Here is a 22,899-nt window from a genome sequence, read left to right as displayed (position 1 = left end):
TCCCCCAATGATAATATTGTATATAAGCAGTGCACGTCGTCAGAGCCAGAGAGTTGAGGTTAGTGTAATAAAATAGACTCAGGTACAGACGTTTGTTGGATCTCACCAGTTTTATATGCACTGTTTTGTACATGTAAGCCGTTATGGGAAGTTTTATTCTGTGTAGATGACAGTAACCATCAACACAACGAGGATATTACTACAACTCTGGAAACATTGATTTCTTTTCCGTCACTGCCGTTCTGTCACTTCAAGAGTATTGAATATTGTCATGTATAAAAACTCTTCACCTGACCCCAGGGAACGAAGAGGTTCTGTTTTCTCCTAAAAGTTGTCAAGTTTTAAGATTGGTATTTAGATCTATGATCTATTTGGATCTAATTTTTTTAAATTTTTAATATTTTATTTATCTTTGGTACAGAGAGAGAGAGAGAGAGACAGAGCATGAGAGGGGGAGGGGCAGAGAGAGAAGGAGACACAGAATCTGAAGCAGGCTCTAGGCTCTGAGCTAGCTGTCAGCACAGAGCCTGACGTGGGGCTCGAACTCACAAACGTGAGATCTGACCTGAGCCAAAGTCAGAGGCTTAACCGACTGAGCCACCCAGGCACCCCTGGATCTAATTTTTCTAGAAGTTATGAGGTTTAGGTCAAGGTTCTATGAATATCCAATATTTTCAACATCATTTGTTATCAAGATGATCTTTGCTTCGTTAAATTGCTTTTGCATCTTTGTCAAAAAGCAGTTGGCAAAACTTTTATGTATCTGTGTCTGGACTCCCTTCTGTCCTCTGACCTGAGCGTCTATCCCTCTGCTAACATTGCACTCTTAATTATTCTAGCTGTAGAAGTAAGTCTCAAAAGCAGGTACTGCATTTTATCTACTTTATTCTTTTTCAAAATTGTTTTGGCTATTCTAGTTTCTTTATCTTTCCTTACAAATTTCAGGATCAGTTTGTCTATACATACCAAGACTCCCGCTGGAATCTTGATTGATTAATTTAGGGATAATTGCCATTTTTACTATGTTAGGTCTTTCACCTAGTGAACACAGTATTTCTCTCCATTTATTCGGGGTTTTTAGTGGGGGGGGGAGGGTGTTGTTTTTCTCACCTTTTCCATTAGCATTTGTAGTTTTTAGCATAGAAGTCAGGTACATTATTGTGCTTTAATTTCTACTTCCAAATGCTCATTGATCGAATTAATTGTTAGCATGATTGCTTTTGTGTGTTGACCTTGAATCCTGAAAATCTGCTAAATTCACTAGGTCTTTTAAGTATTTATTGATTGATTTGTTTGTTTGTTTAGGGTGAGTGCAAGCAGGGCAGGAGAAAGAAAGAATGCCAAGCTGGCTCCACACGCAGAGCCAGAGCCCCATATGGGGCTCGAACTCACGAACTGTGAGATCATGACATGAGTTGAAATCAAGAGCTGGACACTTAACTGAGTCACCCAGGCGCCCCTCAATTCACTAGTTCTAGGCAATTTGTGTGTGTGGGAGGTTTCTTTTTTTTTCTGGTAGAGTCTTTGGAGTTTTCTAGTCAATCGTTCTCTGCAAATAAGAACAGTTTATTTCTTCCTTTGCAATCTGTATGCCTTTGCTTTCACTGGACCATACTCAAACTTATTTATTCTACTGTTCATAGGAAACCAAGTCTTACTTTCTCCCAAGTACCCCTCCTGATACAGGGACATGTTCACACTCTTTATGCAGATCCCTAGGGGCCAGTCCTGTTTGGGAACTATGAATTGTTTGGATTTTAAAAAGATAGTTCATTGTACTTACTGAATATTTCATAACATTGCTAGCAGGATGTGGTGCAATACCTTGAAATTGGAACCAACAATTTTTTGCAAAGAAATAAACAAATATTCACATGAAGTGAGATAGATAAAGCCTAAAAATAGCTTCATATAATCTCTAGTCAGGTTCTGCTGCAAATGAAGTTTATGCCAAACTTAGGGGGGATAAAACCATTTTCTATTTTGAGAGGTTTTGGATTTCGGAATTGCAGAAATGGGATTGTGAGTCTTCATTATTTGACTTAGAGTTTGGTGTGTCTGTGAATTTGTTTTTCCTCATTTGCAGTTTTGCTTGAGTGTGTTTGGAATTTCTCCTGTCATTTATTTGCTCGTATTCATCTGTTCCCTTTCTTCATTCTGTCTCCTGGGAATTCTTCAGGATTTCTGGTCTGCTGGTGACATCTGTTTGCATTTGCTACAATAAGCTTCTTCTCTATTTAAGTCGCTGTTCTGTCATTTTAAGGAATTTGGAGCTGGAGAGTTTAAGGTGTGTGTTCTGGGGGTGCCTGGGTGGCTCAGTCGGTTAAGTGTCTGACTGGCTCAGATCATGATCTCGCGGTTCATGGGTTCAAGCCCCGTATCGAGCAGTGTGCTGACAGCTCAGAGCCTGGAGCCTGCTTTGGATTCTGTGTCTCCCTCTCTCTCTTCCCCTGCCCCACTCACACTCTGTCTCTCTCTCTCTCTCAGAAATAAATTTTAAAAAAACACTTAGAAAAATTAAAAAAGAAATATGTGTCCTCTTTTCTGCTTTGTATATTCATAATACACAGACGTGTGCATGTGCTCACGCACACACACACACACACACCTACACACACACTCAATATTTTTTTATAATGATCACCTGCTACCTTTGTAATCAGGAAGTAAATACAGCCTTGAGGAAGTATAATCAGGATTCCTCCCAACAAACCCCCAGCAAGGTGGGTGAGTATCTGACACTTTACTTTGAGGAGAACCAAGAACCAAGAAACAAGACTAAATGGCACTGTGCCCAAATGCTAACGGTGGTCATCTGCAGTTGGTCAGATCACAAAAGATACTTACTGTCTTCTACTTTTCTTTTCCATATTTTTCCAGATTTTCCACAGTGATTGTGTGTCCTTTTTTTTTCTTTCTTTCTACATTTTTAAAAATCTTTTCTATGGCTTGACCACAAAAGCTAGATTTTCACATCTGTTTCTGCAGTCAATCTGTTGCACCATATATACTGTGTTGCTGAATTTATGAAGAAATATCCACCCCGGATGTTTTCCTGGAGGAAATGTGCATTGCTGGCAGGGAGGATCCCTGGAGAATGACACTATATGATATACTTCAAACAGCTTTTGATTCTGTCCTAGGAGAATATGATTCAAGTTCTTTAACAAAAGTTGTAAGAATATGACCAAAAAGCTCAAAAAAGATGGAAGGAAAAAAACAACAAAGCAGTGAATAACTTCAAGGTCAATAGAAAAAGAAACTAGGTTCATAAATGTGGGAGAAACTACATGGTATTTATATGCAAGATCCATCCAAAAAACTCTTTCACAAATTGGCCATTCGAATATGAGAGAAAATAAGATTGTCTAAAAAATTATTAACAATAGGGGCGCCTGAGTGGCTCAGTTGGTTAAGCATTGAAGTTCGGCTCAGGTCATGATCTTGCAGTTACTGAGTTTGAGCCCCACATCCGGCTCTGTGCTGACAGCTCGGAGCCTGGAGCCTGCTTCCGATTCTGTGTCTTTGTCTCTCTCTGTCCTTCCTTTGCTCATGCTCTGTCTCTCTGTTTGTCTGTCTCTCTCTCAAAAATAAAGAAACATTAAAAACTTGGGGCACCTGGGTGGCTCAGTCGGTTGAGCATCCGGCTTCAGCTCAGGTCATGATCTCACAGTTTGTGGGTTTGAACCCCGCATCGGGCTCTGTGCTGGCAGCTAGCGCAGAGCCTGGAGCCTGCTTCAGTTTCTGTGTCTCCCTCTCTCACTGCCCCTCCCCTGCTTGTGCTGTCTCTCTCTGTCTCTCAAAAATAAATAAAAGACATAAAAAAAATTAAAAAAAAGAAACATTGAAAACTTAAAAAAATTATTATTGGTTATTTTAGGACTTGACTGTTTAAATTGCCGTGAAGGAAATTTTCGTACAACAGTTGAGGAGGATTCTAAAAGCAAACAAAATTCTAAAACACTCAGGTTACTTTAGATGTTAAAATATTATGTTTGTGAATAATGGCCACAAATATTTCTTTTGGTTAACATGTGTTTTTGTTTGTTTATAATTTATACACATTGAAGACTGCTATACTCTATTGATGTCTAATGTGCATTGTGCATTGCTACTTATGTGATATTTCCTTATGCTATTAAAATATACAAGCTGGGAGTTCTTGGGTGGCTCAGTCAGTTGAGTGCCAACCCCCTACCCTTTTTTTAAGGTTTATTTATTTATTTTGAGAGAGACAGAGAGAGTGAAAGCAGGGGAGGGGCAGAGAGAGAGAGAGAAAGATAGAATCCCAGGCAAGCTCTGCAGGGTCAGCACAGGGCCCAAGATGGGGCTTGAACTCACAAAAATATGAGATCATGACCTGAGCAAAGAAATCATGAGTTGGACACTTAACTGAGCCACCCAGATGCATAGAGTGTCCAACTCTTGATTTCAGCTCAGGTCATGATCCCAGGGTTGTGGGATCAAGCCCCACATTGGGCTCTGTGCTGGGCATGGGGCCTGTTTGGGATTCTCTCTCTCTCCCTCTGTCTCTGCTCCTCCCATGCTTGCACATACTTTCTCTCTCTCTCTCTCAAAATAAATTAATAAACTTTAAAAAATTGTACAAGCCACAAGAAGAAGAAGAAGAAGAAGAAGAAGAAGAAGAAGAAGAAGAAGCAGCAGCAGCAGCAGCAGCAGCAGCAGCAGGAGCAGAAGAAGAAGGAGAAAAGGAGGAGGAAGAGGAGGAGGAGCAGAAGGAGGGGTAAGAAGAAAAACCCAGCCTCGTGTTGTGGATATATAGTTAGAAAGGTAAGGACTCGCAGACATCCCCCAAAGCTTATGATAATCACCAGGTTACTTGGCTCTCAATTTGACAATCACTCTTCCAGAGTAAAGTTAACAAATTACATACTTTTTTAAAAAAAAGTGTATGATTCAGTGATTTTTAGTATATTTACGAGTTGCACAACCAATGTCACAATCCATTTTAGAGTATTTTCACCCCCTCAGAAAGAAGCTCAGCACCCCTTAGCTATCTAACTCCCAGCCCTAACCAATCACTAACTTACTTTCTATCTCTCCCTATTTGCCCCTTCTGGACATTTCATGTAAATGGAGTCACGTAATAAGTGGTATTTGTGCGTGGCTGGCTTCTTAGCATAATGTTTTCAAGATTCATTCATATTACATCATATATTTCATTCTTTTTATAACCAAATAATATTTTATTGTATGGATACGCCGCTTCTATCAGTTGAGAGACGTTTGGGTTGTTTCTGCTTTCTGGCTACTTTGAATAATCCTGCTGTTCACGTACAAGAATTTTAGTGGACATATGTTTTCAATTCTCTTGGAAGAACTCTAGGAGTGGAGTTGCTGAGTCAAAAGGTAACTCTGTGTTCAACCTTACAGAAACTGCCAGATTATTTACCAAAGTGGCGGTACCATTTTGCCACTCGAGCGGCTGCCCCATTCACAACTGGGTAAATGGCCGTGTAGACTTCTGTAATAAAATATGCTTGTGTTTTCTTTTTCGAAAGAAAGGAAAGGAAACCTATTGGAAAACAGTTGCGGGTTCTAATTGTGTACCTTCTGCAAAGAAGCAAGTCACTCTATCTTTATCAATAAAATGGGAACAACCAACCGTACCATCTGGAATTCTCTGGCAGGCACAACAGGTCTGTGCTTGCTAAATACCATGAACAGAATTCTTTCACAGAAACTCTTTGAACCTGAAACTGAGTAGTACTCAGTGACCATGGATCCTCAATCTTCGGAAAGCCTTAATCAGCCTTGGCCAGGGAGGCAGAACCGATACAGGAGTATGTGGGGTCGGCCCCCAACCCTCAATTAAAGGGCAGTTTATGCAACATGCCTTCTTTTTGAATCAGAGCCAGGGTCATTGTTGGGCTGAGGTAACATTAATTATTTTTCCGCTTGTCGGATCCCATGAAAAAGATGTGAAAATGGCCTGTTTGTGAAAGAGTGCAGGCAGAGGCTGTGAGCTGATTATGTCAAACCTAGTCAAAGCTTCCTTGGTGTGGGAGACTGTAATCAACAAAGCATGGCGGCATCTGCGCCCCTTACAGGAGGAGCCCCATCCCGCTTGCCTCCCCGCCCCCAGCAGAGATGAGAAGCCAGCTTTAACCCCTGCTAGACTGAACTGCATTGACTGTGGAGCAATGAAATTTTACTCTCATCCACCATCTAGTACACATTTAGGGGATGGGGCAGCGAAGGAGGTGACTGTCCTTGTTTTGCAGAAGGAAAGGCATCGAATTGCTCTGTTGATAGACAAGCACGGAGTCTTTCTGTGACGTGGGCAGCCATTCATATGGGTAGCCATTCATATGGGTCAAGTTACACAGCTGCAAAATTTGAAAGGTACAGAAATCCGTTCTTTTTAAGCGTCTGAAAAAGACCACAGAGATCATTAGCAAGTGATCCCAACTTTTACATAAGTGGGCTACATAATGTTCTGGCTGAAAGGGGTGTCCCAGAGTGGCACTTGACCACCACCCACTAGAGAAATCTTCTAGTCTCTTATCAGAGGACTGAGTAGGGCAGCTGATGTAGCCCATCGCCTAACGCTGCCCTTGGCAGTCATTTGACCCACTGCCCATCAGATATGCTGGACCCACTTTACCTTTTTTAGAACCAATATGTGTTATGTCCCCTTTCCTTTCCTGAAATAAAATAAATGGATAATAAAGTCTGTTTATATATATGGCTATAGAAAGATACATATGCCATAAACATGAACTAAAATGTTACTGATCTTCAATGACATAAAGAGCTTATCCAGAAATGAAAATGGACCGTATGACTAAGCACACTGTTAAGTTTAATTGACTTTTTTTTCATCCCAAGACTTTCTTGATGAAGGAAGCGAGACATTGATATACATTTTGGTGCAACAGGCAGGTCAAGTGGCACTGCTCTAGATGACAGAATGAAGTCACTAGATGCTTGCACCGAATAATCAACACAAATGTGACAGCTGCAAGGCATGCAACCTTAGCAATTTAATGAAAACCTATGATTTTACCATCGGTACTGTGATTGTCCAGAATTGTGGTAAAGTTCTTGGTAAAGTTCTGACCATGTAAAGTACAATCTTCTCTTGATTCACATTGTCATTGCAATCAGGGAAATTTAAGTGCAGGTTAAACCACTTCTGGGCACTTCTAGGCCCAGAGAACTGGTGGCAGGTGTTTCACCTTTTACATGAACCTCTAGAGGAACTTCAGAAGATCATGCAGCAGGCAGGGTATGTGAAGTGAGGAACTACTTTGCACCACACAGACCCCTGGCACTCAGCCCCTATGAAGGGGATCAGTGGTGAGCCCCAGGCATGGACAAAAATATGGTCCACAAACATTGCCACAGTGCCCTAGGGGGCAGTACCACCTGGTGTGGTCCCAAACCCGGAACTTCACAGATGGTCCTAGGAGGGAAGTGACTTCCCCCAGATCACACCAACTCAACTCGAAGGGACACCAGGACCAGAACTTAGGTGTTAGACTCCTAATTCTGTCCTGTTGTTCCCAGCCCAGAGTTTCCCAGGGACACTGTCCACACTCAATCCTGCTAATTTTCGCTACTGGTTATCAGTCCTGCCAGTCATGAACTCACTATTGCCTCTGAAACACTGATGATCTAAAAGGTTAACTTAAACTCTTGAAAGCCTCTCTGCAGGATTTTAATACAAAACGCGCCCTCAGGTGATTCCGATGTAGAATGTCTATGGCTTTTTCATACTCTGAGAACTATTCCCTAAGTGTAGAGCTAGAAAATCTATGGGGAAAGAAATGGTTCTATGGGCAGATAAGTTTTGGAAATTCTGGATTAGCCAAAGGTGAAAAGTTCTTTTACAGTCCCTTTTATTGGTGAACATGAAGGTAAATTTCTAAGATAGAGTATGACTTTGACTTTGACTCATTTTCCAAGTTTATTGGATGATGAACTGCCCCTATCCTTTGCTGCATTTTTTGGTTGTTGTTGTTAAACAGCTTGTTGCTAATGAAATAGAGATTATTTACATCTCTACCCTCATTTTGCAGATAAAAAAAGGAGTGAAGAGGTATTGATTGAGTGAGAAGTCTAAAAAGGCTATGAGAAGTCTGTGTATTATTTCTAATAGAAAATAAAGGAGAGAGATGATATTTGATTCCTTCTCACTTTGATTTTCTAGGTCTCATGAGGATAAGTTCATGTCTTACTTTCTCATTGCTCTTGGTTCGATTCTTTCCATTGCTTGGGCACAGAGCCTGGCCCATAGTTGTTACTCAGATAATGCTTGTTAAATAAATTATTTAATAAGTTAAATAATCAAGAGCAGCCTACTTAAAAGGTGGTGGGACAGCTTCAGGTCATCTTAAGAAGTGAGATGTTTCCTTGTATCTCTTAGGAGCAGAGAACTCAATCACACTCTACAGCAGAAGCATCTTAGAGCCAAAGAACTTTTTAACCTTCCCATTTAATACGAACCATGATCAGGATGGGCAGGAACAGTTGTATAGATTATGCACTGCACCAACTATTGGGGCACCATTTACTCTTTCCAAGAAACGTGTTTCAATTGGGTTGGGCTGACAAGACATATATGAAAACAATTAAAGAACAATCAAAGAGAGTTTGTAGCTGTTTTATGTGCCAGGGGGTGCTATGGTTCAAGCTTTGGTATATTTGTTTATATTATTTTTATCTTTGGTTGGCTTTATGAGATACAAGGAGTCATGGACTACAAGGAGTAGATCGTGGGTGTGCAGCAAGTTTTTCTGTGACAAAACCTTGTTGTTCCAAACTTGCTCACTTTCTGCCTATTACCACTTCCCAAACACTAGATTCCCACGCCTTTGCTCAGGCTCCTCCCTCTCCTTAAATCATTCGTTCCACTGGTCTTCCTGACACATTGCAGCTTATCCTTCCGGGCCCACTTCAGATGTCACCTCTTCTCTGCGGTTTCCCAAGACCCCTCTTTGGCATTCTCCTGCCAGTGACAGAATTCCCTGCTCACCCACACCTGTGCCATCAGCACCTGTTACAAAGACTGCTGCACATTTACGAAAAACAGGAGATGGAAATGGTTAACCACTACCTTATACCTTAAGAAGTTCAGTCCACAAGCAAAGGCCATGCCTAGTTTGTATGAAGAAAAGTGACTGTTAGCTTCTGGATGTTTCTGGAATAGCCGTGTTTCCGCAAATTCTTGTTCTCATCTCTGTGTTCATGGGCTGCTTTCCCCCATACACATCCTGTTTCTGTCTGTCATCTACATGGTGAAACGCTATCAGCATATTGCATCCTCTTCATTGAGTGCACTAACCCGATTCTATCTTTCTCTTTAAAATAGTGTGCCTGTGGGACTCATGAGTGGCTCATTTGGTTAGGTGCCCAACTTCAGCTCAGATCATGATCTCTGGGTTTGTGGGTTTGAGCCCCACATCGGGCTCTGTGCTGACAGCTAGCTCAGAGCCTGGCGTCTGCTTCAAATTCTGTATCTCCCTCTCTCTCTGACCCTCCCCTGCTCATGCTGTCTCTCTCTCTCTCAAAAATAAATAAAAACATTAAGAAGTTTTAAAATAGTGTGTCTGTACCATATATGAACTTCAAACCAAAGTCCTTGGTGTGCCTCTGTAATCCTCTTATTACCTTTGTCAATGATCACACTTAGTTTTTTATTCCTATGGCATCAGTGTGTACCTATTTTCGGTTTCACTTTGTTTTAGCTGTTTATCCTTCTCTCTCCCAGGCTCATTACATATTGCCCAGAATCTGCGTAATTGTCATTGGAGGAATTGATAGTGTGCCATCTTGTTAATAAACTAGAGTTTTCTCAGTTTATTATTTGTTTTGTCATTGGGGTTTGCTGGCATTTTCCTCTGCCTTATAAATGGCACTAGTGAGACTATCTTTGAACCTTTTATTTTTGGTTATTTCCTTGGGAGATTATGTTCCAAGTAGAATGAACTGACTGCAGCTCTTGTAACATTTGAAAGTTACATTTCCAACCAATCTACCCTACTGAACAATTTGTAACTGTATCTGTCTCCTCATAATCACAGAATGTTACCCTTTAAAAATTTTGTAATCAACTTAATAGAGATGTAAGAGTGTCTTAAACCCATTTTGGGTTGGGTTTCTTTCTCTACCAGAAAGGTTGTTAAATTTTCAAAGCTATCTTTTACTTCCTGCATTTCCTTGAGCATCAGCTACAGTTGGTCACAGAATAAATTACCCACTTCTGCTGAACATTTAATAACAATTAGACATAGAGATGGAGATGATGTTAATGACAATACTAGACATAACACAGAATAAATTGTTTAATAAAAAACTTAGGAATGATAAAGAGCTGTTTTCAACTCCCCATTTAGGAAGACTCTCACAAAAGCCACTAAATGGAAAATGTGGCTATCTTCCCAACAGGAAGGATCGATGGACAGACAGGATTTCAAGACTCTTGAAGATTAGCAGTTCCATTCTACCCGCTAGCATAAATACTGACTAATGCCACATTCTCTCCTGTCTTAGACATTAAAATTCAGATACATACAGGGGCAAAGTAAGGAACATAAACACTTACTGGGCTAGATAACAATAATGCAGTGGGAGGTGTGGACCGGGGAGAATTGGCAAGTGATTCCCACTTATGACGTTAAACTCTTATTGGGGAACATTCTTCGGGCCAAACAAAAACACATCTGTGGGCCAAGTTTGGCCATTGGCCACCAGGCTGTGCCCTTTGCCTAAGGCTTCTTTTAGAGATGGTACTCAAATGCCAGCAGGGGCCTTTTACAGATGAGGCTGATGAGGCAGACTTCAGTTGCCTATTTTTCTAAAATTTTTAAAGTTCATTCATTTATTCTGAGAGAGAGAGCTGGATAGGGAGAGAGAGGGAATTCCAAGCAGGCTGTGCACTGTAGTGCGGTCCCACAGCGGGTTCAAATTCATGAACTGTGAGATCATGACCTGAGCCAAGATCGAGAGTCAAACGTGCACCCAGCTTCATCCAGGCACCCCTCTTCTGGCACAGTCTTACAGAGATTTGTACGCAGGCTTTCCTCTTCCCTTCGACACTGAGCTCCTTGGGAAAACTTGCAGGAACTCACAGTCTTTCTCCGAGACCTAGCAGATAATATTAATTAATGAGGTTTTGAGGAATGAATGAACAAATAAAAACATGAAAGCTTTTTTTTGTTACGCTTGAGTGGGAGTCACTTCCCACACTGCCAAATGAAGATGTCTTCAGGTCCACTGATATGACTATTATTTTCCTTGTTGCTTAGAAAAACATTTATTATAAAGTGTTCCACTTTTTCTAATGAAATCTTGAAAAACAAATGCAATGTATTCTTATACTGATTTATATTTTTAATTTTTAGGTAATGAATTGCTTAATGACCAAGAACAATGTGATTTGTGGCCACTCCAGAAAATAAAAGAATACAGTATTGATCATTAGATAGTGTTGAACAGGAATATTTGAGCACTAAAGATTGCCAGCTATCTGAGACCGAGGACTATGCTTTAGGCTTAAAACAAGTGATATAGAAAATTGATATATAATTCACATTAGAAAAAATTTAACGTGTGAAATTCAGTGCCTTTTAGTATAGTCACAAAGTTGTGCAACCATCACTGCTATCGAGTTCCAGAACATTTTCAGCACCCCAGAAAGAAGGCTTCACCCATTATTAATCACTCACCATTCCATGCTCATTCCAGCTCCAGCTCCCACTCATGTACTTTCTGCTTGTAAGGATTTGCCTCTTCCGGGCACCTCATGTAAATGGTATCATACAATATGTGGTCTTTTGTATCTGGCTTCTTTCACTTAGCATGTTTTTAAAGCCCATCCATGCTCTAGCATGTATCAGTACCAAGTTCTTTTTCATGGCTGCATACTATTCCAGTTTGTTTATGCCTTATTTATCCATCCATCAGTTAATAGACATCTGGTTTGGTTCTGCTTTTTGGTGATTATCAGTAATGTGGTTATGAATATTCATGCCCAAGTGTTTGTGTGGACATTTTCAATTCTCTCAGATAGGTATCCAAGAGTTCAGGTCTTGAGTTACAAAGTAATGTGAGCACTGCCTAACAGTTTCAAAGTGACTGAACTATTTTACATTCTCAGCAGCGATGTATGAGGGTTCCAGGTTTTCCACATCCTGTCAATACTTGGTATTGTCCATCTGTTTGATTACAAACATTCTGGTTAGATGTGAAGTGGTATTTCATTGTGGCTTTGATTTGTATTTCCCTAATGACTAATAGTAGTGAGCATCATTTCGTGTGCTTATAGGCCATTTGTGTATTTCCTTTGGAGAAATGTTTCTTTAAATTTTATTTTATTTTATTATTTTTTTAATTAAAAAAATTTTTTAATGATTTTTATTTATTTTTGAGAGACAGAGATAGTGTGAGCAGGGGAGGGTCAGAGAGAGAGGGAGACACAGAATCTGAAGCAGGCTCCAGTCTCTGAGCTAGCTGTCAGCACAGAGCCCGACGCAGGGCCTGAACTCATGAACTGTGAGATCATGACCTGAGCTGAAGCCGGCCGCTTAACCGACTGAGCCACCCAGGCGCCCCTCTTTAAATTTTAAAAAATTAGATTATTTGTCTTTTTATTGTTGAGCTATAATTGTTCTTTACATATTCTGGAGACTAGACTATTGTCAGGTATATAATGGGTAAATATTTTCTTCTGTTCTGTGAGTTGTCTTAATGGTATCCTTTGAAGAACAAAAATTCTTAATTTGATAAAATTCAATGTATCTATTCTTTTCTTTTGTTGCTCGTGCTTTTGTGTCATATCAAAGAAATCACTGCCTGATTCCAGGTTGTGAACGTTGAAGTGTATGCTTTCTCCTAAGAGTTTTATATTAGCTCTTCTATTTTGATCTTTGATCTATTTTGAGTAAGTTTTTGTATATGGTGTGGATAGAAGTCCATACTCATTTGCTTCCATGGGAATATCCAGTTTTTCCAGCATCATTGGTTGAAAAAACTATCCCTTAACCATCAAATAAATGTCTTGGCACAATGCCTTAGACTTAAAAATTTTTATTCCTTATAGAGCCTAGCATTGGTTTTCCTTTTGCCTGGTAAGCAGGCAAATATGTTCGTTGAATTAAAGTGGGATTCACAATAATTGAAAAAAAAGTTTTTTGATCTACAAGGTAAAGCATTTACAGATGACTTACCCCAAGAGGGAAAACTTTTTTCAAGAGCCTGGGTACATTGCTGCGCCATAGAGTTCCCCATTGACTCCTGGATTGGACTAAATTAATGCAGAAATACCATCATACGGCTTAACCGATGAGGGCTTACGTTTGCTGGTTTGGTCTCCAGGAAGACTTTGGGCAAGTGTTTTGTGCTTTCTAACGCAGGTGATCTGACCAGCGTGACACAGGGTCTGGGCACCGTTACCCGCCACCCTGGGGCCCCAGCAGAGCTCACCGCTCCCTCCTGGCCCTCTTTCCTGCCAAGTCCACAGAGGATCCCACAATCTTCCCCAACACTGGCCTCCAGGTGCACCAGGCACTTAGTCTGGATGCGAGCAAAACCGAAACTTGTTTGCCTAACCCTGTGGGGTCCAAGTCAACCTCAAAGGTAATATGGCCAGTTATGTGATTATGTAGCTCTCCGAGAGAGCCCAACAAGAGAACAAAGGCTTTCTTTTTTTATCTTAACCTTTTTATTTTAATGGAGTTAAATTGTGAATTATAGTATTTGATTTTCCAAGTTCACACTAGTTTACGTTCAGCAAATTTGTTCATGATATAATGTGCTTATTATATACTACCTGGTTTGGATCATATCTGGGGTAGGATTTTTGCATACGTACTAACATGTTTCTTCTCCTCCTTTTGAGAAAAGGGCATCCATTTCTCCTCCCACACAGCAAGAAGTCCAGATGCAGAAGGGTTTGAGTTTTCGTGTTTCTGAAGTCTTCTGGGCTCTTCCGCTCCCTGAGAATACAGACTAAACTTGTCCGGTCCATTTGTTGTCAAAGAGAACAGCCTACCCTGCTCCTCTGGCCTCCCCATGAAACGCCTGGAAGCTTAGCATGGCCAGTTCTGCGGGTGCAACTGTCACCCGGCCCTGGAAATCAAGCGACACCCCTGGGAGAGAGTCAGTGAAGGTGGTATCTCCATCACCCTGGACACTGTGGGCAGCACTCGGCCTCAGAAAGGGGGTGCCAGGCAGGCAGGCCGCCCTTCTGCAGGCTGCCCTGCGTTTGCCCGGGGTGGCAGCGGTGGAAAGTGCCAGCCAGCACGGAATGACAGGGAGCCCAGGTAGCAATTAAGTGGGGATAAATAGCCATTACCCAGGAGGCCTGACAACTGCAGGAGACCGCAGTCTATGCACGAGCAACCGCTTATTTTCGCATTGATCCTCGGCGGGATCGGGCCTTGCCTTCTGCAGTGCCCCAAATAACAGGCTCACAAAGCCCGGTGCTAAGAGGTGGCATCTCAGAAGAATCCGTTCAGGTCTTCCTGTCTGTTTCATCTTAAGGCCTGGCAGGAGAAGAGATAATTACGGGTCTGAGATTTGTGCTCCATCACAGACAATGGAGGGATCAACAGATGCTTCTCTGAAATCAGATTAAAAAATTTTTAAAAGGTTTCGGCTCAGGAGGATACCAGCCTTTCCCACAGGTTTCAATTGGACAAAAACAGAAAAGGAGGGATGGAGAAGGAAGAAAGGATGGGAGGAAGGGAGGAAAGGAGAGTTCTTAAAAACGGAAATAATCCATGTGGCGAGATGCTACCCAGGTTTTGCTTTCCCTGTTGCCTCCCCAGGGTTATCTTGCCTGTCACACCACCTGAAGGCTCTTGTTCAGGACTCATTCCATTTGGAGTCGAGAATCCCCTGCGGAAGCCCACGCCCTTTTGCAGTCATAGCCCACCCCAGCTACCCACAGTCTGATTTCTATCACCCAGTATCGGTTTTGCCTATTTGAGAGCTTCGTATAAAAGGAATACATAATACGTTCTTTTGTTGGGCTTCTTTCACTCAGTGGAATTGTGAGGTCCATCCATGTGAATGTATCAACAGTTCATTGTTTTGTGTTGCGGAGTAGTATTTCCTTGTGAAGGTGTATCTCAATGTGTTCATCTCTTCACCTATTGATAGGCCTTTGATTGTTTCCAGTTTTGGGCTAATATGAATAAAGCTACTATGAACATTCATATGAATGTCATTTTGTGGACATGTTTCTACCTAGAAATAGAATTTGCCTGATCTAGGAGAGATGCGATTATATGTTTTATAGGAAAGTCACAAACTGGTTTTCAAAAGGGATTATGCCATTTTACTTTCTTGTTGTCTTTGAATGACCTTTTGTTTGTTTCACATCCTTGTCAACTGTTGTAATTTTCAGCCTTTTAAAATTTCACTATGAGGGGCACTTGGGTGACTCAGTCGGTTAAGCATCTGGCTCTTGATCTCAGCTCAGGTCTGATCTCAGGGTTGTGAGTTCATGCCCTGTTGCCCTGTGTTGGGCTCCATGCTGGGCAGGAAGTCTACTTAAAAATAAAGAAAGAAATTAAATAAAATTTCGCTATGATTGCATTTTTCATATGCATTTCCTTGATAGCTTATGATGTTGGATATAATGTTATGTGCTCATTAGGCATTTGTGTATTTTCTTTGGTGAAATTTTTGGTCAAGGGTTTGATCATTTTACTTTTTTATTATTTTTTAAAAATATTATTTCTTACATTTATTTATTTTTGAGAGACAGAGAGAGACAGAACACAAGTGGGAGAGAGGCAGAGAGAGAAGGAGACACAGAATCTGAAGCAGGCTTCAGTCAGGCTCTGAGCTGTCAGCCCAGAGCCCCATGCAGGGGTCCAACTCACAAACCGCAAGATTATGACTTGAGCTGAAGTCGGATGTTTAACTGACTGAGCCACCCAGGCACCCCTATTTTTTTTTAAATGTTTATTTATTTATTTTGAGAGAGTGAGAGAGAGCAGGTGAGGAAGGGACAGAGAGAGAGAGAGAGAGAGAGAGAGAGAGAGAATCTTAAGCAGGCTCCACCCTCAGCACAGAGCCCCACACAGAGCTCAAATCCATGACTTTGAGATCATGATCTGAGCCGAAATCAAGGGTCCGATGCTTAACCCACTGAGCCACTCAGGCGCCCCATCGTTCCTGTAATCAAGTTCAGGAAGCGCCCTTCTCTTAGCTTGCTGAGGGCTTTGTGAAATAATTCTGTCAAATTCTTTTTTTGCACCTACTGAAGTTTTAGTATTAGGCTTACATTGGACTCATGAAACAAGTTGAGAAATGTTTCTTCCTTCTTTATTTTTCAGAAAGAGTTTGTGTATGATGGTATTATTTCTCTCTTTAATGTTTGATGGAATTCATCAGTGAAGTCATCTGGGCCTGGTGATTCTCTGTGGGCTTTAATTATAAGTTGAGCTTATTTAATAGATACGGAGCTTTTTTTTTTTTTAATTTTTCTCTTTTGTCTGTTTTGGTAAGTTGTGTTTCTGAAGGAATTTATCCATTTTATCTGGGTTTTTATTACATTGTATGAAGTTATGCATAAGATCCTCATAATATTTGCTTATATCCATAGGATCTATTGTGAATAAAAGGAGCTCTCCTGCCCTAAATGGGAGTTGGCAGAAAATCTCTAGGATAATCTTTCTAGTGGGAAATTCCAAGGTTAATACACTGTCATGGGAAGAGAGACAGCTTGAGTCTCCCTGTGGTCCTCTGCTTCTAGATTCTTTTTTTTTTTTAAGTTTATTTATTTATTTTTGAGGGAGGGGCAGAGAGAGAGAGGATCTGAAGCGGGCACTGTGCTGACAACAGAGCTGAACTCATGAACTGAACCCTGAGATCATGACCTGAGCCCAAAGTCAGACACTTGACCAACTGAGACACTCAGGAACCCCCTCTGCTTCTAGATTCCTAGTTCTTTAGCTTCTGATCAGAAACAGAAACACTTTTCTCATTCCTCTTTCCTTTATATCCTTTCCCGCTCCCTTTTTTAGAGGACTTGCTCCAATCATTTGCTGTATTGCAAATGAACCTAAAATGGCAATTTGAACTTGGAATATTAATTTGCACATAATTATTTCCTTAGCAATGAAAATTTATTTGTGATTCAGACTCTTAAAGGTCTCAGAGGTCTAATGAGTACTTTTCACTGAGCAAACCATTTATAACCAATATTTTGAAAACTTAACATAAACTTTAATAGTGAGTTAAGGATATTTTACTACAGCAAAACATGAGACAGGTTTTCCTGGTTCTTTCCACATGAGCTTTCGGGAACTCGAACTTGCAAAAATGCATACAAAAGCAATGCTCTGGCTGAGGGCATTCACATGCACTCCTCCAACCCAACAGGTCAGTCAGGGGAAAACTATTAACGTCAGAAAAGATGGCCATTCTTCCCAGTTCCCTGACTATTGTAACCCAATAACAGGTATTAGAAAGGTTTCATTCTTGGGTAGGACAGAAATGCGGGATCAAACCTTCTTTCCTAGCCACCTGTCTACACTCTATTGCCAACACTCACTCACATGCTCATGTACATACACTCACACACACAGCAGTGTTCTGCACTGTTTCTTCTCCAAATTATCAAATTATCCCGTGGTCAAAAGGTATTCGGTCCCAACCAGTCCCTCTCAGTTTGTGGTAGGACTAATTTGTTAATGGGGCTCCAGAAGGAAAGTGCCTAATGTTCCTTCTAATTGGACATGACTGCTTCAGAATGACTGCGGCTGCCAGCCAGCTCTCACTGTCCCTGAGGCTGGATAATAAGCTTCTGCCACCAGCCCCTGGGTCCTGACCAAGACCATTTGCAGTAATGAACTTGGAAGGTTCGTTATAGATTGCAAAAAAAGAAGAGAGAGAAAAGCACAGTCCAGGTCTTGTCGGTGGTTCAGTTATGGCTTCTGTCAGCTCAACAAAAGAAATTCAGGAAAGCTAGACCAGGAAGGTGGGGTGGGGAGCAGGCAAAGATGGATGGGGGTGGGGCGAACCCATGATGGTAGAACAAGACTGAAATTCCTCCAGGACCAAGTTTCTAGAAGGAGAAGTTCAGAGGTGACCACAAAAGGGATTGAGTTCCCACCATCTACATGGGAGGCTCTGCAGCGGTGGGTATCATAGTTTAGGGTGTAGCACGGCCACTGATCAGAAGGGACAAGTTCCCCCATACTCTTGAGCTAACTGTAAATCCCTGTCACCCATGCTGATACAAGATCAGGGCCTGTTGTGCATACTTAGATGAATTATTACTGTAATCATTGCTGATTCTTTATTTTCTGAGACCAGATCATAGATCATTAAATCCAGAATCTATCACTAAAACCATTCCAAAGACATTTTTAAAAGCTTTTTTGTTGTTGTGGAAAATGGTGGATACAAAGAAAAGTGCATCAAACAGAAATGTACAGCTGAGGTATTATTAAATAGAGAACACATGTAATCATCACTCAGGCAAAGAGCAGAACTTTGCCCCATTCTGCCCTGTCCTGATCACAGCCTCTTCTTCACCCCTAAAGGTAATCACAATCTGATTTTTATCCTAAAAATTTCCTTGCTTTCTTCATAGTTTCACTACATAAATAAGCATTCCTTTTACTTATTTTTTCTGAGACAGAGAGAGAGAGAGGGCACAAGTGAGCAAAGGACAGAGAAAAGAGAGAGAAAGAGGGGGGGGGAATCCCAGGAGGGGGAGAGAGAGACAGAGAGAGAGAGAGCCCTAAAGTGAGGCTAGAGCTATGAGACTTCAACTTATGAACCATGAGATCATGGTCTGAGCTGAAGTCAGATGCTTAATGACTGAGCCACCCAAGTGCCCCTACATGGCATTTCTAAACACTGGTTTTGTTGTCCCTGTTTTTGAGCTCTATGTAAATGGGGATTCATGTAGTATATATGAGCCTGGCTTTTTTTGCTCTACATTGTAAGATTCATCTATATTGTTTTTCTTTTTCTTTTAAGATTTTTTTAAAAGTAATCTCTGTACCCAATGTAAGGCTCAAGCTCACAATGCTGAAATCTACTGCTGGAGCTAGCTGGGTGCCCCAAGATTCAGCTACGTATTTGCATGTGACTCCATTGTTGGTATGGAGTTTTCAGTATAATTGGTGTAGCACAATATATATATATATTCAGGTGTTGAGTTGCACTTGGGCTATTGGTCAGATTTTGGCTATTACAAACGATGTTTCTAGTGATAGTCTTGCTCATAAATATGCAGATCTCCATATTAGGTAGCCAAGAGAGGAACTGCTGGGTGATAAGCTTCCCAGACACATTTGACAACACTAGTTGTTAAGTCACTATAGATGGCCAGAGAAGAAATTGCTTATCAGAAGCCCATCTGTTGCCTTATGCAGTAAGTAGCATTCAAGATGGCTTCAGTGATCTCCATCTTCTGATATTCATGCTTTTCTTAGTCCCCTCTCACGTTGTTTCAGGGATGATCTGTGTAGCCAATAGAATATGGCAGAAGCCATGGCTAGTGATTTCCAAGGCTAGATCAGAAAAGATATTGCAGTTTCTACCTGGCTTTCTTGGGTCACTCCCTCCATTGGAAGCTGGCTGCCATGTTGTAACAATATTCAAGCAGCCCTATGGAGAGAGCACAGTAGCAAGCAGCTGCGATCTCCAGTCAGTGTGAATGAGCCATCTTAGAAACAGACCCCCGGCCTCAGTTCAGCCTTCAGATGATGAAGCCTTGCCCATCATCTTGACTGCAACCTCATGAAAGACTCTGAGCTGCAACCACCCATCTGAGCTCTCCCTGGATTCCTAATTGTGTGAGATAACAGATGTTTATTATTGGAAGCTACTAAGCTTTGGGGTAATTTGTTGTGCAGTAATAGACACCTTGGTTTATCTAGACTGGCTGAGGTAGGAAAATAAAGCATCCCCATATGTCAACTGTTCAGAAATCACCTGCTGTGTATACTTATCCTCTCCTTCTCCATGGTGTAGAAATTAAAATAGCAGTCCCCTTCAGACCGAGTTTTTCTTCTTCTTCCATCTTCCTTCCTTTTTCCTTTTCCTTCTCTCCTCCCTCCATCACAAGTACTCTTCTCCTGTTTCCAGAAATAAGAAGAGGTGCTCTGGCATCACACAAAACGGGTTTGAATTCTTGCTTCAGAACTTACAAGCTGAGCGACCTTGGGAAAGTGTCTTTAAATCTCTGTGCTTTGGGGAGGCACCTGGGTGGCTCAGTCGGTTAAGCATCTGACTTTGATTTCGGCTCAGGTCATGATCTCACAGTTCGGGAGCTCAAGCCCCTGTGTCAGGAGCCTGCTTGGGATTCTTCCTCGGCCTCTCCCCTGCTTGTGCTCCCTCTCTCAAAATAAATAAACAAACAAATAAATAAATAAATAAACATTAAAGGAAACAAAATGTTTCCTTTACAAAAAATATTAAAAAGTAAATAAAATTTAAAACATCTCTATGCTTTGGGCCCCATTTTCCTCAGTAGTTAAACAGAGATAGTAATACAACCATCCTCACTGGAGAGGGCAAAATAAAAACACGTGCGGCACTTAGGATGGCCAGCACCTACTAAACATTCAGTAAGTGCTCACTGTCATTCTCTCCTCTCTTTCCCTGTGCTCTGCCCCCTCCACCTCTCCCCTCCTCTTCCCTACCCCTTCCCATCCCCGCACTTCTCTCTCTGCCCATCAGCCTCCTTCTCTCTCCCCTCTTCTTCACTGTCCTCACTCATTTACCCTTCAGCTTCTGTTTTCTCATCTCGCCTGCCTTCTCTCTCCTCGCACCTCCCTTCCCAGCCTTTCTGCCAAGGCTCCAGCAGAGCATTCTTCCTCTAGCCATAATGGCTTCCATGGACATGGTAAACCAGCTGCACCATTAAACAGCCCCTGTCAATGAGACCGCAGCCTGGACATTAAGCCTCTGACTGTCAGTTCCAGCACCAGGGCATTAACTCGACTCTTCACTGCTCCGCTCAGCTCAGAGAAGGTTGTTGGGAAGTTGCCTCAAATTTTTGGTATCTCTTTGAAAGACTGTTTCCCCTACGTATGACACCAATTTGTAGATAGTTCCTCCTTCTCAAATTTATTTCAACAGAATTTATTTCCATTTAAGAGATTCAAGAGACTGTTAAATTATTATAAAAGCAGCAGTTGCTATAACATTTCCACACAAAACAAGAAGGTAGTGTTCTCCTTCCACTGTCCTCCCAATCCTGGTTGGTGTGAGGCCTTCTTTTCTATGTTCACGTGAGTGTTGTGGTTTTGTTTTATTTACCTAAATGGACTTCCATGCCCCACAGTGTTACTGTGATTCTTTTTTTACATAAAACCTATGATGGATCTCTGTCCACACCATGACCTACTTATCTACCTCATTTATTTCAATGGCTGTATGTACACCACCGTTTATCCATTCTTCTCCTGAAGGACATTTAAATTCTTAACAAATTTTTACTCCTAACAATGTCGCAAGAAACATTCTTTTGTATATATTGTTGGGCACTATAGGAATATTCTTTCAAGATGGATTTTTAGCATTATTTTTTGTGGGTTCCTGAGCAGATCTCTTACATTTTGAGATATTGCCACATTGTAACAAATTTGAAAAGAAAGAGGCAGCCGCTCATTTGATAGAGTATGAGGAACAAACCTGGCCAGGAGACACTGAAGGCAAAGAAAGGCCCTGGAGGCAGAAGAGAGATAGACCTGTTCCAGGAACTGAAGGAAGATGCAGGGACTGGGTTTAATGAAGAAGAGAGTGGCCTCAGCTGAGGTTAGTGACATAACTTGACAGAATTAAAAAGGGCCATTGGGGGTCACATTTATTATAAATGCTATTTAGAGCCATTGAGAAGTATTAAACAAGAGTGGCTCTATTGATGGAGATCTCTGATTACATGGTGCCTTCAGGCACTCACCTTGAAGTCAAAGCCAATCTTTAGGTTTCGGTCATTCGTGGACAAGAACACACACACACACACACACACACTGAAAAGATACAGATACAAGGGACTACATGAAGTGTCTTGGAGATAACCTGATTGATCCAGGGTCCCAATACTTTTCAACTAAATGACTCAGATGATGACAGCAAAAGTTCTTTTGAGTTGAAAAAGTCATGGGGCCACTAATCCTTTGAGTTTTCATGCTCTAACCAGGCCGAGAGAGCCTTAGGCTTTGGATGGTTTGAAGGGAGGCTGGTGAGGGAAATTCCACTGACTCAAGAAAGGGAAGAGGAGATCGTGTGGTGAGAAATTGTGGTAAGAAATCCTGGAAAAAAAGAACTCACAAAAATGAGTAACTTTCAAAGGCAGACGGCTTTGAGAAGGGAGTTCCCAAGATTCTATGCTGTTCTGAAACAGCCTCTGGAGAGCGTGGCTTTCAAACTTTTTTGCTGATGTACTTTATAAAGGAATTTGAAAACATTGTGTACTCTTTAATATACTTTTTAAGTTGACATTAAACATTTCTTATTTGTTTAGCTGGATTTCTGAATATATATATACACACGTAATTTAAAAATCTAATTGTGTCATCTGTCTTTAAATCTATCAAATTAATCTAAATGTCACAGTGACTTTCATATTTATCTGCTGTTCAAGAAGATGAAGAAACAACTTTTGTACAGTTGGAAATTTTACATCCCACTTTTCTTCCTTCAACCTTATTATAATGTAATTTTTGCTTGAAATTCTTTTACTGATTTTTCACTCTCACACACCTCTGCGATTAACCTATTTACAGGTTTCTTTTTTTAATGTTCTATAACAATAAAGCTTTACTTTAAAATATGTGGTCAATTCCAATTATTAAAATCTAATGATCAAAACATCATAAAATAGTCCGAAATTTGATATTTATTAAATATAACAAATAAACATCAAAAACACAGTATTTTTTCCCCTGCCAATTAGTT

Source organism: Suricata suricatta, chromosome 4, assembly GCF_006229205.1.
Source record: "Suricata suricatta isolate VVHF042 chromosome 4, meerkat_22Aug2017_6uvM2_HiC, whole genome shotgun sequence".
NCBI lineage: Eukaryota > Metazoa > Chordata > Mammalia > Carnivora > Herpestidae > Suricata > Suricata suricatta.
The sequence above is the reverse complement of the archived record's forward strand: the minus strand, read 5'-3'. Positions refer to the sequence as shown.